Genomic DNA, 14,951 nt, shown 5'->3' on the forward strand with positions numbered 1-14,951 from the left:
AGAGTTCAAGTCCCAGACCCGGCAGCTTGAAACTCATGCTAAGCATGTGTGCGTGCATGCCCAAGATCTCAAGAGGAAATTGGAGAAGGGGGTTGCGGCATGGTCATTCCCCCTGCGGAGTGTTTCTTACTTTCTGTCTCTCTGTCTCTCTCTGTCTCTCTGGTGAGCGCACGAGCCTTATAGCAAAAATCTCTCTCAAAAAAATTGAATTGTAAAATATCAGAAAGTAAAACATGTAATTATAGGAATATAAATATGTATAGATCATCTATAGTTCATTATACAAACCAAAGTGCTGGTAACACTAAAGTCCTCTTTCCTCTGATTTAAATTAACTCATTCAAAAGGAAATATTCAAAAATGAATAAACCTAAAAAGAGATACTAAAAGAACACTATTCACACACACACAAAAATACATATCAGAATATCTAGGCATCTTTAGTGGACTGCCATGAGTATAAGACAAAATCTTTTTTTTTAATTTTAAATTTTTTTTAGAATTATTTTATTATTATTATTGTTATTATTAATTATTTTAATTTGAACAGAAAGGGGCAGAGAGAAAGACAGAGGGAGGGAAAGTGAGAAAGCAAGTCACCAGGCCCAGGTCTCAAAACTCAGTAGGCCATGTAAGAGTCCAGCACCTTAACCACCATGCCACCTACTGGCCCCAGAAGACAATTTCTTTCCATACTTCTTATATTCCCCATTAACCAAAACCGTTTTCTCCTTCCTCCATCCTTGGTATCACATTCCTGTGTCCCCTTCAAATGTGCTTTGCTTCTTTTGTCACCTTCCTGCCATACCTGCCATCCTTTCTCCCAGTTAATAAACATCTCTCTGGCAATAACCATTCTAGACATTGTAAAAGAAAATTAGATTTATCAGATCTAGTCCTTGACTCCAAGGCATTGTAAATCTAATTTAAAAGGTAAGACATTATCTGGAGAAAGCTAAATAAAACTTCGAAGATTTAATTAGCTCTTTTACTATAGGTTATGGAACAATACACAATTGATCTGCAAAGTAATTGTACAGTTAAGTATTTACACAATAAACAGAAAATACTATAGGCTTTCTGTTAGGGATGGGATTTGGCCTGAGACTTGAAGCATGAGTAGAGTTATATAGGTAGGAATTTTTTTGGTTCCCTCAAAAACCTTCTCTCTGTCTACTAAAAACTCTTCCTAACAGCAGTTAGCGTAACAGCTATGTCGTTGGATTCCCATGTAGTTGACAGCGGTTCGAGTCCCGGACCCAGTGGCTTGAAACTCACACTGGGCACATGTGCGTGCGTGCCCAAGATCCCGAGAGGAGAATAGAGGAGAAGGGATTGCGGTGTGGCCATCCCCCCTGGGGGGGGCTGATTTCTCACTTTCTGTCTCTCTGTCTCTCTCTGTCTGTCTGGTGAGCGCATGTACCCTAGAGCAAAAACCTCTCACAAAAAATAAATAAATAAATAAATAAATAAAAACTCTCTTCCATACTCTTCTTCCTTTTTCTTTAACAATTCAGAGATAATCCACCAAAATTATATTGAAAATATCAAAGTCTTTACTTTTTTTTTTTTTTTTTAAATTCATGCACCCTCTGGAGGGTCTACTCACACTACAGTCCCCTTCCTCTAGCCCTCTAGCTTATCAGGATCCTGGGCACGTGTGCACACACCCAAAATGTTTCAGGCGGCCCAGGCCAGCAATCCAAACCACAGTTAGCCATGTGACTTCCAGCACTGCAGTTAGATAAGTGACTGACTGGGCTGGACCCAAAATGGTTGCTTGTAAGATGATAAATAGTGATTGAATGTTTAAAAAAATAATTGGAATAATAGTAATAATCTGGAAAAAATAATGAAAAGCTATTTAATGATAATGATTGGGATTTTAATGTCTTTGTATTGACTGACATGCCTGGTATTCCTTTTGGAAAAAGAAATGTAATGCACTGTAAAGTTATATGTGATTCCATGTAATAGAAACAAGATTATGATAATAATAAATAAAATTAAATTTAAAAAATTCTGACTAGTGATCAAAAGCCTCTGATCATATAAATAAACTTTAAAAAATAAGGAGAAATACAAAAGAAAAGAAAAAACAAGAAATAGAAAACACTGACATGGTAAAGATGCTGTAGGACTCAGTGGCGTCTCCTGCTCAGACGCTAGAGGAATATTACACAGAGAGGTCACTGAGACTCAGATAGACTGCATAGAGAGAGGCCAGTGGTTATGAGACCCCTGAAACCAAATGCTTCATTTCTTTCTATATGGATGAAGTAGTCATTCTTTTATTCAATTCATGAACTGGGTCACCTACCAAGGGGTTGCGTTCAAATAAGGAGGACTGCGGCTACATTTTATACCCCAGAGCTTGAAATCTTCAGCTTTGCTGCAGGAGCACTCCCATGAACAACTCCACTTATCAACCCTTTACTGCACGGTCCTATACATCCCATCCTTGCTCTCGTTCTATATCAATTCGCAGGAGAGCTCACCTGTATATTTCTCTTTTCCTGTCCTGTAGTTTTCTTTCCCAAATCTGACTCCCTTTTAAAATATTAAATCTTTGGAAAAAAAAAATATAAAGAATGAATTGCCTTATATGAATAGATTGAGCATGGACTTTTGTAAAAGAGGCAAATTTTCTAATATACTAAAAAGTCAGAGGTCACTGAAATTATTAGGGTTTTTTTTTTTTTGGCTAATTTGAATTTCACCATGTGTTAGTTAAATCAATTAACTTTTAAAAATATTTTTTAAATTTAAAAGTATCAGTAGTTACTCCCCCCCCCTTTTTTTTTTAATTTGCCAGGAAGCATGGGTGCTTGCAGGAGAGAGGCAGGGAGAGACAGGAAAAAAAGGCAAGAAAGCAGCCCTCATAGTAATAGTCACACTGCAATCACACTTCCTTCTCCATTGCTACTCTTTTTGAGATTTTGGTCATGAACACATGTACCTGGTATGTTTCTCAAGCTTCCACGTCTGGGACTGAAACCATGGGGTTGGCCATCTGGGATCCAGTGACCCTAACTACCAGGCTAAGGGCTGGCCCTCAGTAATAATTTTGATAGTATGTATGACACAGTTAAATCTAGGGACTGGATTATTGATTTAGAGGGTAAAGAATCCTAGCCCATAATAAACATTTAATATTTATAGAATGAAGGAAGAAAGGATGAGAACAGGAAAAAGGGAGTTAATTAAATAGTAATTTACAAAGAAAGGGATGCATAGAAAACAGTAACAAAAGGTGAACAGAGGAAAGAAATAAAGTAGGAAAAGGAATAATTGTCAGAAGTAGAAACCTGCTTAAAAAAAAAAAAAAAAGAAGATAATGATGATAATGGCAAAACAAGGAATTAAAGAAAAATGAAGTGAAGGGAAAGATAACAAATAAGAAAACAAGGAACCACAGTTTACACTTTAGTAAATATCCCCATTGAATTTAAATGTCCCAAAACTACCATTGCAATTTTATTACATTGATTTCTCAAGGCATGATAAATAAGAGGTGTTTCACTCAAATTTTATTTTAGAAGCCTATAATATTTACAGTGTAAGCAAATCAAGGAAATAAGAGTGAATCGGGTAAAACAAAATATTATATAAAAGAAATCACAAGATCCTCACATGAGCTTAAGCTTTGTATGCTCAGATTAAATGAAACACCAAATTCCTCTAAGAAGGACCAGAAACATCACACCTTTAGATCTTCCCACTCTCTGAATCCCAACTTGAGGTTAGTCAAGGCAAAGAAGAAAACGCTTTAAGAAAAACAGGAGTTCAGACAAGGAACCGTTGGGTGGTTTCTTGATACAGCATTAAATAAAGTCCATATAGATTGTAACCATAAGCTACTCTGCTTCCTTTTTATCTTCAGAGACATACAATGTCAGAGCATCTTTAACAGCACATTGTGCCCTAGTGCCTGGTCTTCTCAGCATTCAGTCAGTACCTATGGCCTCAACCCTCTACTCCTCTACCCCTCCTCAGGTCTGCCTGGGGAAATGTCTGAGAGACACAGACATCTGCTCCCTTCTTCCTTGGCCCACTTTAGAGTCAATGGGGTCGCTCAGTGTGAAGCCTTACCCCACACTTGGGAAAGTTGTACATCCTGTGAAAATGCCATGAAGAACTGCGCCAAGGCGTCCTTGCTCCAAGTAACTGGTATGCTGAAATCTGAATTACATTTGTGAGACTCATTCTGAGAACTATTGAATGTCATGTAGACTGTACCTGTGGTGATTGCTCAATAGGTAACAAAGCTTGAATATTAAAATGGATAAAATCAGACCCAGAAATTGAACCTGGTCAGCCAGAGTTATTGTGAAATCTGTTACTTAACAACTTTGTGACTCAATTCCTCTAACCAAATCCTGGGTCAAAGAATAGTTTGTGTTTCATACAGAGTGAATGGAAATTAAAGAAATGGTTTTTATAAAACAAGTCACTAAATGCAAAGCAATGAAATAAAATGTGACAATTAGGCAGAGTGTTTTTAATGACAAAAATAAAATGTTAAACAGAATAGAAAACGTGAGTGACAGTATTGGTCGCAGGGCAGAATAACCTGTTTTCTAGCCCTGTCTCTGCTACCAACTGGACAAACTGCTACAGACCAAGTCTTTTCTGGGCTTCAAGTCTCCATCTACAAAATGAGGATAATATTGTCTTCCTTTAAAAACTGAAAAAAATTGAAGTAGCACAATATAATGACATTGGTCCATCACATAAACTCAAATATAAGTGACTTTTTTTTTAAATGAAGTATTGATCAATGATCTGTATATGGCATTCATTTCCATTTGGTCTTGAGTAGAATGTTTATTCCAGATGATACTATGACTTGCTCTTGCATTGAAAGAAAAACATATTCTTGGGAACCAGCAGTTAGCGTAATGGCTATGTCACTGGACTCCCACGTAGTCGACCGCGGTTCACATCCCGGACCGGTGGCTTAAAACTCACGCCGGGCGCGTGTACATGTGTGCCCAAGATCCTGAGAGGAGAATGGAGGAGAAGGGATTGCGGCATGACCATTCCCCCGGGGGGTGATTTCTCGCTTTCTGTCTCTATGTCTCTCTCTGTCTGCCTGGCGAGCATACGCGCCCTTTAGTGAAAAACCTCTCCAAAAAAAAGAAAAAAGAAAAACATATTCTTAAGGTCACATAGCCTTTATTACTATATTATTGTAAGAATTATACAAAGGATGGTATATGGAAAAAGCACTGATTTAGAAGCAGAAGCCCTGGGTTCAAGTCTCAGATCTTTAAGATCTTGCTGAATACACTGTTGTAATGTCTACGTATGTGGTCATAGGTTTAAAAACTGAAAGTCAGGATTCTCAGGGTGAAGTAAAGACATGATGTTCCTAGACAGAATCTTTAAGAACCAGCAGATGGCATAATGGTTACATCACTGGACTTCCACTTAATCGACCATGGTTTAAGTCTGAGACCTCAAGACTTAAAATTCATGCTGGGCCCATGTGCATGTGTGCCCAAGATCCTGAGAGGAGAATAGAGAAGAAGGGATTTTGGAGTATCAGCCCCCCGAAGGATGATTTCTCGCTTTCTATCTCTCTGTCTTTCTCTGTCTCTACCATGAACACACAGCCCTACAGCAAAAATCTCTCTTCAAAAAAAAAAGAAAGGAAAAAAAAAGGATACTTTCTTTCTTCCTTCCTTCCTCCCTCCCTTCCTTCCTTCATTTTTTCTTTCTTAATTGTTAGAGGGCAATTAAGAGAGAAAGGGAATGAAAAAGTATCCCCCAATGGGACAGGGTCACACCTTAATCCCTTTTCCTCCATTTTTCCATCCCATCAGGATTTGGGGCATGTATGTCAAGCCCCCAGGACTGAGATTCAGACTGCAGTCAGCCAGGTTGGATCTGTTAACTGTGGCACTACAGAACTAGCCCCCAGTCAGGCTCTTGACTTCTCTGCTAACCTTTCAAATACCACCACTCTGGAAATGACCAGTTAATTTAATGTAACAATGCTAAATTATACCATTATTTTTAAATTCATCTTATTACTTTATTATAGAAAAAGAAATCAAGAGAAGGGATGTAAATGTTTTACCTTGTTTTTCCTGATAAACTTTACCTCACTTTCAGAATGGCTATGTGATAGCTGATTTGAAATTTCCACTAGAATATGTTTCAGCAGTGAAAACAAACAAGGACATTTTTTAATCCCTACACTCTCTGCTAATTGACTAACATACAACTGAGGAAAATATCTAGTTAGATACATAAATATTTTAACAGACAACACCATAGTAGTCTGCTTGATGAATCAACATCAGAATACTATAATAAGAAAGTATATTAACGCAAGCTTCAGGCAATTTTGTGTTTGAATTAATTCACTCATGTTAATTTGTAGTCTGAACTAGACTAGACAAGTGTAGAACTGCATTATACACACATACACACACACACACACACATTTATGTTCTACCATCCCCATAAAAACCTACCAATAATATCATTGCACATAAATCTTCATGCTTTTTTTCTTTCTTTGTTTTTAAGGTTGTCCAGCGCTTTCTACCTTCATTTTTCTTTTTTATTTATTTATTTTTTTTGGAGAGGTTTTCGCTATAGGGTGCGTGCGCTCACCAGACAGAGAGAGACATAGAGACAGAAAGTGAGAAATTACCCCCCGGGGGATGGTCACGCCACAATCCCTTCTCCTCCATTCTCCTCTCAGGATCTTGGGCACGCACGCACACGTGCCCTGCGTGAGCTTTAAGCCACCTGGTCTGGGACATGAACCGCGGTCGACTACGTGGGAGTCCAGAGACATAGCCATTACACTAACTGCTGGTTCCCTACCTTCATTTTTCAATACCACTTCAAAGTTTTGCCCATTTTCCCCTCTACAGGAAGATATCATCCCAGTTCAATTATTTGGTAAAAAAAGACTGACAGAAGTTCAAATAAAGATTAAGGGCTGAATAGGCCATTTAAACAACCATTCTGCCTCTGCCTCAGAGGAAGCATCCTCAGACTTTCAGCTTCCTTTTCCGAAGTAAGAATACATGTAACTGTTCTTCCAGCTCCTTAAGATCCTTGGCAGAAAAGACAGCATATGAAACAAAAGATTTTGGAACCAGACAAACTAATTTTTAAATCTCTGTGTTATTGTTTAAAATTCAAGTTGGTTAAACAAAAACAAACAAACAAAACAAAAAAACTTTAATGGAAAATCACAACTACTTCTGGGTCTTCTGTTTGGGTCATCTGATCCATTTTTCTATTCCTGTACTAATACTATTAGGTTGTCAAGTAAGTCATGATGTGTTTTTCTACATTTTTCTATGTAAAAATGCTTCATGCCTTTCCAGAGAACCCAGTATATTGGGGTTGTTTCTTTTCCTGGTGCTTTCTTTAAATGGCTTTAAATATGATTGAATATCTGACAAAATATCATTTTCACTCATACTGACAAAATATAATTTTAATTCATAAATTTCTTGGCTCTCTTTGGTCATTTAGAATTTGATTCCGTGATAATATTAACAACAACACTAATATAAATAATAAGAATAACTAACATATATTGAGTGCTTACAATGTATCAGGCATTGTTTTAAGGGGATCTCTAAGAAAAGATGAACAGCATTCTAAAGATAACACAGCTTATAGATGATGGAGCCAAGATCCCAACGGAGGTAATTTGTCTACAATGCATACATGCTTTGCTACTTTTTATATTTCCTCCTCATATGAAATTTAAGTTTGGTTTAATAAAATCTCCAAAACAACATCCTCAAGATGTATTTATAACTTTATTAAATGCACATACATGTGGGAAGAGTTTACATTTTTAAAAATACTAAATTTGATTAAAAATCATAATCTATCTTTCCATTAATTCAGATGCTTTTTTAGATGTTTCAATTAGTCTTTATAAATTTCTTCATGTATTTCCTGTAAATTTCCTATAGACTTATACCTAAATATTTTATGGTTTTCTGCTATTATGAATTGCATAATTAATAGTTCTCATTTAGATTTCTAGATGGTTACTGCTTGTGAGGACACAGATTGAAACAACTACTCTGAAGTATAACTTAAGTTCTAGGGACATTTTAAATGCACATATATATATCCTATGACCCTAGAATTCAACTGCTGGAAATAAATATTCTTGTACAGGTACAGAAAAAGAAACATTCAAAGATTTTCATTGCAGAATCGAGTAAAATCCTAGAACAATCTACATATGTGTTAGTAACAGAATGAGTAAATAAAACGTGTCTCATCATGAGTATAACACAGCACTTTCAAAAGAATGAAATAGATTTCTACATATCAGCAGCACAGCCAGCTCTCATAGATCTCAAAAATGTAATAGGAACCAAGAAAAATTCTGAAAAATGATATCCACAAATAGCATTTGTGCACTTTTTCCCTTTTTTTTTTTAAATATATATAAGGCACATGCACTTGCCAGAGAGAGAGAGAGAAGGAAAGTGAAAACTCACCCCCAGGGGAGATGATCATGCTACGATTCCTTCTCCTCCATTCTCATTTTGAGATTTTGGGCCTGCACACACATGTACCCACTGTGATTTTTCAAGCCGCTGGGTCTGAAACTCATTCCACATAGTAGGTCATGCGGGATCCAGCACCTTAACTTCCATGCCACCTGCTGGCCCACCTTTATGTACACTTTAAGCCACTTAATCAAAACTACTAAATACTGTTCATAGATAAACATATGAGGGAATGGGTATAAATTCATCCAAAGGCACTGAAAAAGGACACATCACACTCATAGTGTGACTGCCTGAAGCTTGAGGTTTTATGGCAGGAAGATGGCAAGAATGAGGTGAAAAGTCCTACTCTGAATTTGTCTAGGCTTCTAAAAATGCAACAATCCCTTCTCCTCCATTCTCCTCTCAGGATCTTGGGCACGCACGCACACGTGCCCTGCGTGAGCTTTAAGCCACCTGGTCTGGGACATGAACCGCGGTCGACTACGTGGGAGTCCAGAGACATAGCCATTACACTAACTGCTGGTTCCCTACCTTCATTTTTCAATACCACTTCAAAGTTTTGCCCATTTTCCCCTCTACAGGAAGATATCATCCCAGTTCAATTATTTGGTAAAAAAAGACTGACAGAAGTTCAAATAAAGATTAAGGGCTGAATAGGCCATTTAAACAACCATTCTGCCTCTGCCTCAGAGGAAGCATCCTCAGACTTTCAGCTTCCTTTTCCGAAGTAAGAATACATGTAACTGTTCTTCCAGCTCCTTAAGATCCTTGGCAGAAAAGACAGCATATGAAACAAAAGATTTTGGAACCAGACAAACTAATTTTTAAATCTCTGTGTTATTGTTTAAAATTCAAGTTGGTTAAACAAAAACAAACAAACAAAACAAAAAAACTTTAATGGAAAATCACAACTACTTCTGGGTCTTCTGTTTGGGTCATCTGATCCATTTTTCTATTCCTGTACTAATACTATTAGGTTGTCAAGTAAGTCATGATGTGTTTTTCTACATTTTTCTATGTAAAAATGCTTCATGCCTTTCCAGAGAACCCAGTATATTGGGGTTGTTTCTTTTCCTGGTGCTTTCTTTAAATGGCTTTAAATATGATTGAATATCTGACAAAATATCATTTTCACTCATACTGACAAAATATAATTTTAATTCATAAATTTCTTGGCTCTCTTTGGTCATTTAGAATTTGATTCCGTGATAATATTAACAACAACACTAATATAAATAATAAGAATAACTAACATATATTGAGTGCTTACAATGTATCAGGCATTGTTTTAAGGGGATCTCTAAGAAAAGATGAACAGCATTCTAAAGATAACACAGCTTATAGATGATGGAGCCAAGATCCCAACGGAGGTAATTTGTCTACAATGCATACATGCTTTGCTACTTTTTATATTTCCTCCTCATATGAAATTTAAGTTTGGTTTAATAAAATCTCCAAAACAACATCCTCAAGATGTATTTATAACTTTATTAAATGCACATACATGTGGGAAGAGTTTACATTTTTAAAAATACTAAATTTGATTAAAAATCATAATCTATCTTTCCATTAATTCAGATGCTTTTTTAGATGTTTCAATTAGTCTTTATAAATTTCTTCATGTATTTCCTGTAAATTTCCTATAGACTTATACCTAAATATTTTATGGTTTTCTGCTATTATGAATTGCATAATTAATAGTTCTCATTTAGATTTCTAGATGGTTACTGCTTGTGAGGACACAGATTGAAACAACTACTCTGAAGTATAACTTAAGTTCTAGGGACATTTTAAATGCACATATATATATCCTATGACCCTAGAATTCAACTGCTGGAAATAAATATTCTTGTACAGGTACAGAAAAAGAAACATTCAAAGATTTTCATTGCAGAATCGAGTAAAATCCTAGAACAATCTACATATGTGTTAGTAACAGAATGAGTAAATAAAACGTGTCTCATCATGAGTATAACACAGCACTTTCAAAAGAATGAAATAGATTTCTACATATCAGCAGCACAGCCAGCTCTCATAGATCTCAAAAATGTAATAGGAACCAAGAAAAATTCTGAAAAATGATATCCACAAATAGCATTTGTGCACTTTTTCCCTTTTTTTTTTTAAATATATATAAGGCACATGCACTTGCCAGAGAGAGAGAGAGAAGGAAAGTGAAAACTCACCCCCAGGGGAGATGATCATGCTACGATTCCTTCTCCTCCATTCTCATTTTGAGATTTTGGGCCTGCACACACATGTACCCACTGTGATTTTTCAAGCCGCTGGGTCTGAAACTCATTCCACATAGTAGGTCATGCGGGATCCAGCACCTTAACTTCCATGCCACCTGCTGGCCCACCTTTATGTACACTTTAAGCCACTTAATCAAAACTACTAAATACTGTTCATAGATAAACATATGAGGGAATGGGTATAAATTCATCCAAAGGCACTGAAAAAGGACACATCACACTCATAGTGTGACTGCCTGAAGCTTGAGGTTTTATGGCAGGAAGATGGCAAGAATGAGGTGAAAAGTCCTACTCTGAATTTGTCTAGGCTTCTAAAAATGCAGTTAAAAAACATGGAATGTTCTCATATGAAAGTTTCCTGTCTACTGTTGCAGTTTACCTTTAAAAGATAAGAAAATAAAAGATTACTGCGTTACCCAAAATTTGATGTTCAGGTCAATGTATTTGGTCTCCTTTTCTAGATTAAAACCATTTATAAAGAGAAATGTGAACATTTGAGTAACTTTAATACTCATCTTAGAGATGATAACTAACAAAGCTGCAAAGAAAAGAAAAAAATGAAAAGAAAAAAAAAATAGCGGGAGTAGAAAGAGAAGTGTAATTAAGCCCATTATTTTTAAACCAAGTACATTAGTAATACCAATATCCTGGTATTAATGTGAATACTTGTTCTGATTACCTAGCTTATTGTTCATTCATTTGTAGATTTATTAGTGTTTGGCTTTCTCTATTTGATTTAACATAAAACACTTTGTTTTGTATGCACTGTTAAACATTTATCTTTGCTGATTACCAAGGGCACTTAAATCTGGTAAAGTATTTACCTTAAGGGTGTTGTGTTTTTCAGCTTTCAGAGTAGATTTTCCTTCTGTGAAAGCTATAATGTCAGCAAAAGTTATACCACTTGGTGTTATCATGAGTTAATAAAAACGTAGCATAAGGATGAGCTACCACCAGAAAACTCACACAGAGACAAATAATACTTTTTTTTCTCACACCCAAAGTTCCCTGGAATTCCCTTGGAGTTACTGCAAAAATTGTGGAGGGAAATTATTCACTGGAATTAAGGCACTGGTATTATTTGACCTCTTATGTAAAAGCTAACTACTGAGAATGGAAAAAGAAAACTTTATCTTACATCAACAAAGTTTTTTAATATTATGATCAATCAATTTTCTTGTTAAAAGAGACCCTGAGGGACCAGCAGTTGGCATAATGGCAATGTTGCTGGACTCCCATGTAGTTGACCACAGTTCAAGTCCCAGACCCGGTGACTTGGACTCACACTAGGCGTGTGGGCGTGCGTGCCCAAGACCCCGAGAGGAGAATAGAGGAGAAGGGAATGTGGCATGGCCATCTTCCCCCCTATACACCTGGGGGTGATTTCTTGCTTTCTGTCTCTCTGCTTTTGTCTTTCTGGCAAGCGCATGTGCCCTATAGCTAAAACCTCTCCAAAACAAAGAAACAAACAAGCAAACAAAGAGAACCTGAATGAAAACCCTTTCTTTCAAGACACTCTCCAATGCCAATTCAATTTTTAAGAATTTTTCTCAGCACAGTTTATCTACACATAAAATTAAATAATCATTCTTAAAGTATAAAGCTTAGCCCAATTATCAGAATTATCAGCAGTAGAATGGGTGGGAATTTTCTGAGTCTACTTTTACTCAGGAGAATATGGACAGGCCTAGGAATCTGCATTTTAACCTGTATTATTTTGACTACTAGTGTTTGAGCTGCTCATCTGATACTCATTCTTTTGGCTGATTTCCTTTACATAATGCTGGTCAGAAAGGCAAACGTCGACTTCAAAGGATTCTGTGCACAAAACACATGCAGTTTGTTTGAGATTATAAAGCACTTGAAAATACTTAGATAAAAAGTCCTAGAGAGGGTCAAAGTAATATTATAATAAGTGTGCAATAAAGATTAACTTATTTTATTATTAAGGAGTGTTTAACATATCTAATGGAATCTATCCACTTTTCACATTAATATTTATCATTTTACTTTTTTGAAAAAGCAACTAAACTTCATACTTTAACATTATTGAATAGATGAAACTAACCAGAAGTTATTTTAAAAAAATTGCTAATGTAAAACTCATTAACTCTGACTTGAACATACAACAAGACAATGATGTAGGGTGTTATTATATCGAGACAGAGAGAACTTTAAAGAAAGGGTGGAGTGTTCTATTTAATGGTCCTGTGCAATTTTGCAATATTTACTGAGTACATTTGAGCTTCCTGTGACTTTGTAGATAGGAAAATACCATAAACCTTGTTTTATGACTGGCTTATCACCCTTTAGAACAACCTTGACAATACAGATGCTTGTGGTAAGGAAGGAGGGTGAGAAGCTTGGGTTAAGGGAATATGAACTTTAGAGGTTATGCCATTTAATAAAGCAAGTCTTTAATAGTGTATCACTGGACAGTTACTGCCACTGTTATCAAAATTTAATAAACACTAAGTACTCGTATTGTGCTTTACACACAAGGAAAATGGGCAAAAGGGAGCAGAGAGCATAGACGTTTAGGTGAAACAAAGGGAACAGGTAAGGAGGAAGAAGGAAAGGAAGAGTGAGATAACTAAAGAGAATTGAACATTTTTGCACATAGCAATCGTAAATGTGAGGGCGTATCTGCGAGAACCGCATAGCTCAGTGTGACATCTATCCATAGAGGCAAACTTCCACAGAGGGAAAAAGACACCAAGGAACTCATAAATTAAAACTGAGGTTCTGTTGATCAGGTAAGATCATTTGTTGACTTAAATCAAAGTTGATTACATATGGCTGTATATAAAAATATTGGCTAAATATTAACCCCTACTAGAAAGCATAAAAAGTGAGAACTTGAATCAATTTGAAAAATTTTTAAAAAAGATTTCCATTATGGATAGGTACTGATAAAATTTACAGTGGAAAACTCAAATCCCAATCCAGGCCCAGCAGTGAGGAAGCAGGAAGGACACTGCTACATGATACTGGAGGCCATAGAGAAAGGCTCCAGGTTCACGCCTGGGTCTAATAGAACGCACAGAGTATGCTCACGTTTGCACCCAGGATCCTTGATAGTCCCCAGGGGTAGAGGGAGGATCGTGGCATGAAGACCTTGTCAAGGGTGACTGTCTGCCTCTCTTTCTGTAACTCAGTAAATAAATAAATAAACAATAATTCCAATACAATTTTTGCTGGACCCAACAAAAGTACCAAAAAAAATACTATTATTGTGTATCTGATAGTCTTTTCATTAATATTAAACCTTAATATTCAGTTATATATATTAACTTATATATGAATTTGTGCATATATACATAAACTCTTATTATCTCGATGCCTCTTTAGTGTTTATGTCTATATGTGTGTAGGCCTGTATTTGTATTTGAAAACTAATGACTTAAGCATTTTCAAAAGAAGAGATATAGAATGCAGTGATTTAAGGTGTTTGGGGGCAATTATCTCCAAAGAAGTGGCTAGAAAATATGTTTGAAACACAAAAAAATAGTATTATTCATCTTATTAGGCTCTACATGAGGCTCATTTATCTATAGATTTCTGGACTCCAGATTTCAGCACTTTTCCAATGATCCTTAAAAGTCTAGTTTTTTTGTTTTTTTCTTTTAAGTAATTATTTTATTTAACTTTATGTTTTGTTTTGGAGAGGTTTTTGCTTTAGGGTGCGTGCGCTCACCAGAAAGACAGAGAGAGACAGAGAGACAGAAAGCAAGAAATCACCCCTAGGGGGATGGCCACGCTGCAATCCCTTCTCTTCCATCTCCTCTCAGGATCTTGGGTACACATGCACACGTGCCCAGAGTGAGTTTAAGCCACTGGGTCTGGGACTCAAACTGTGGTCGACTACATGGGAGTCCAGCAACGTAGCCATTATGCTATCTGCTGGTCCCATATTTATCTATTTACTTAATTTGACCAGAGAGAGAGAGAGAGATTGGGAAAGTGAGAAAGCAAGCTGTCAGGTCTGGGACTCGAACTGTGGTCAGCCATGTGACAGTCCAATGCCACCTGCCAGCCTCTAAAAGCCTAGTTTTTGAAAGCTCTCTAGAAGATCTTAGTTTACTTGGTCTAAGAATTGGCCTTTAGGAGCTGCTAATTTCTATCCCCTTTAGGTCTGACCACCCAAAATGCTGAGACAAATCCAATCCCTGAAAAAGAACTC

General features: G+C 36.5%; 1 protein-coding gene across 1 annotated transcript in view; it reads right to left on the reverse strand.

Annotated features, from left to right (window-relative positions):
- The window catches only part of CFTR (CF transmembrane conductance regulator), a 218,658-nt gene that overhangs the window by 99,938 nt on the left and 103,769 nt on the right, over positions 1 to 14,951 (reverse strand). The window lies entirely within an intron of this gene.

The sequence above is a fragment of the Tupaia chinensis genome, unplaced genomic scaffold (assembly GCF_000334495.1).
Source record: "Tupaia chinensis unplaced genomic scaffold, TupChi_1.0 Scaffold139935_1, whole genome shotgun sequence".
NCBI classification, from domain to species: Eukaryota; Metazoa; Chordata; class Mammalia; order Scandentia; family Tupaiidae; genus Tupaia; species Tupaia belangeri.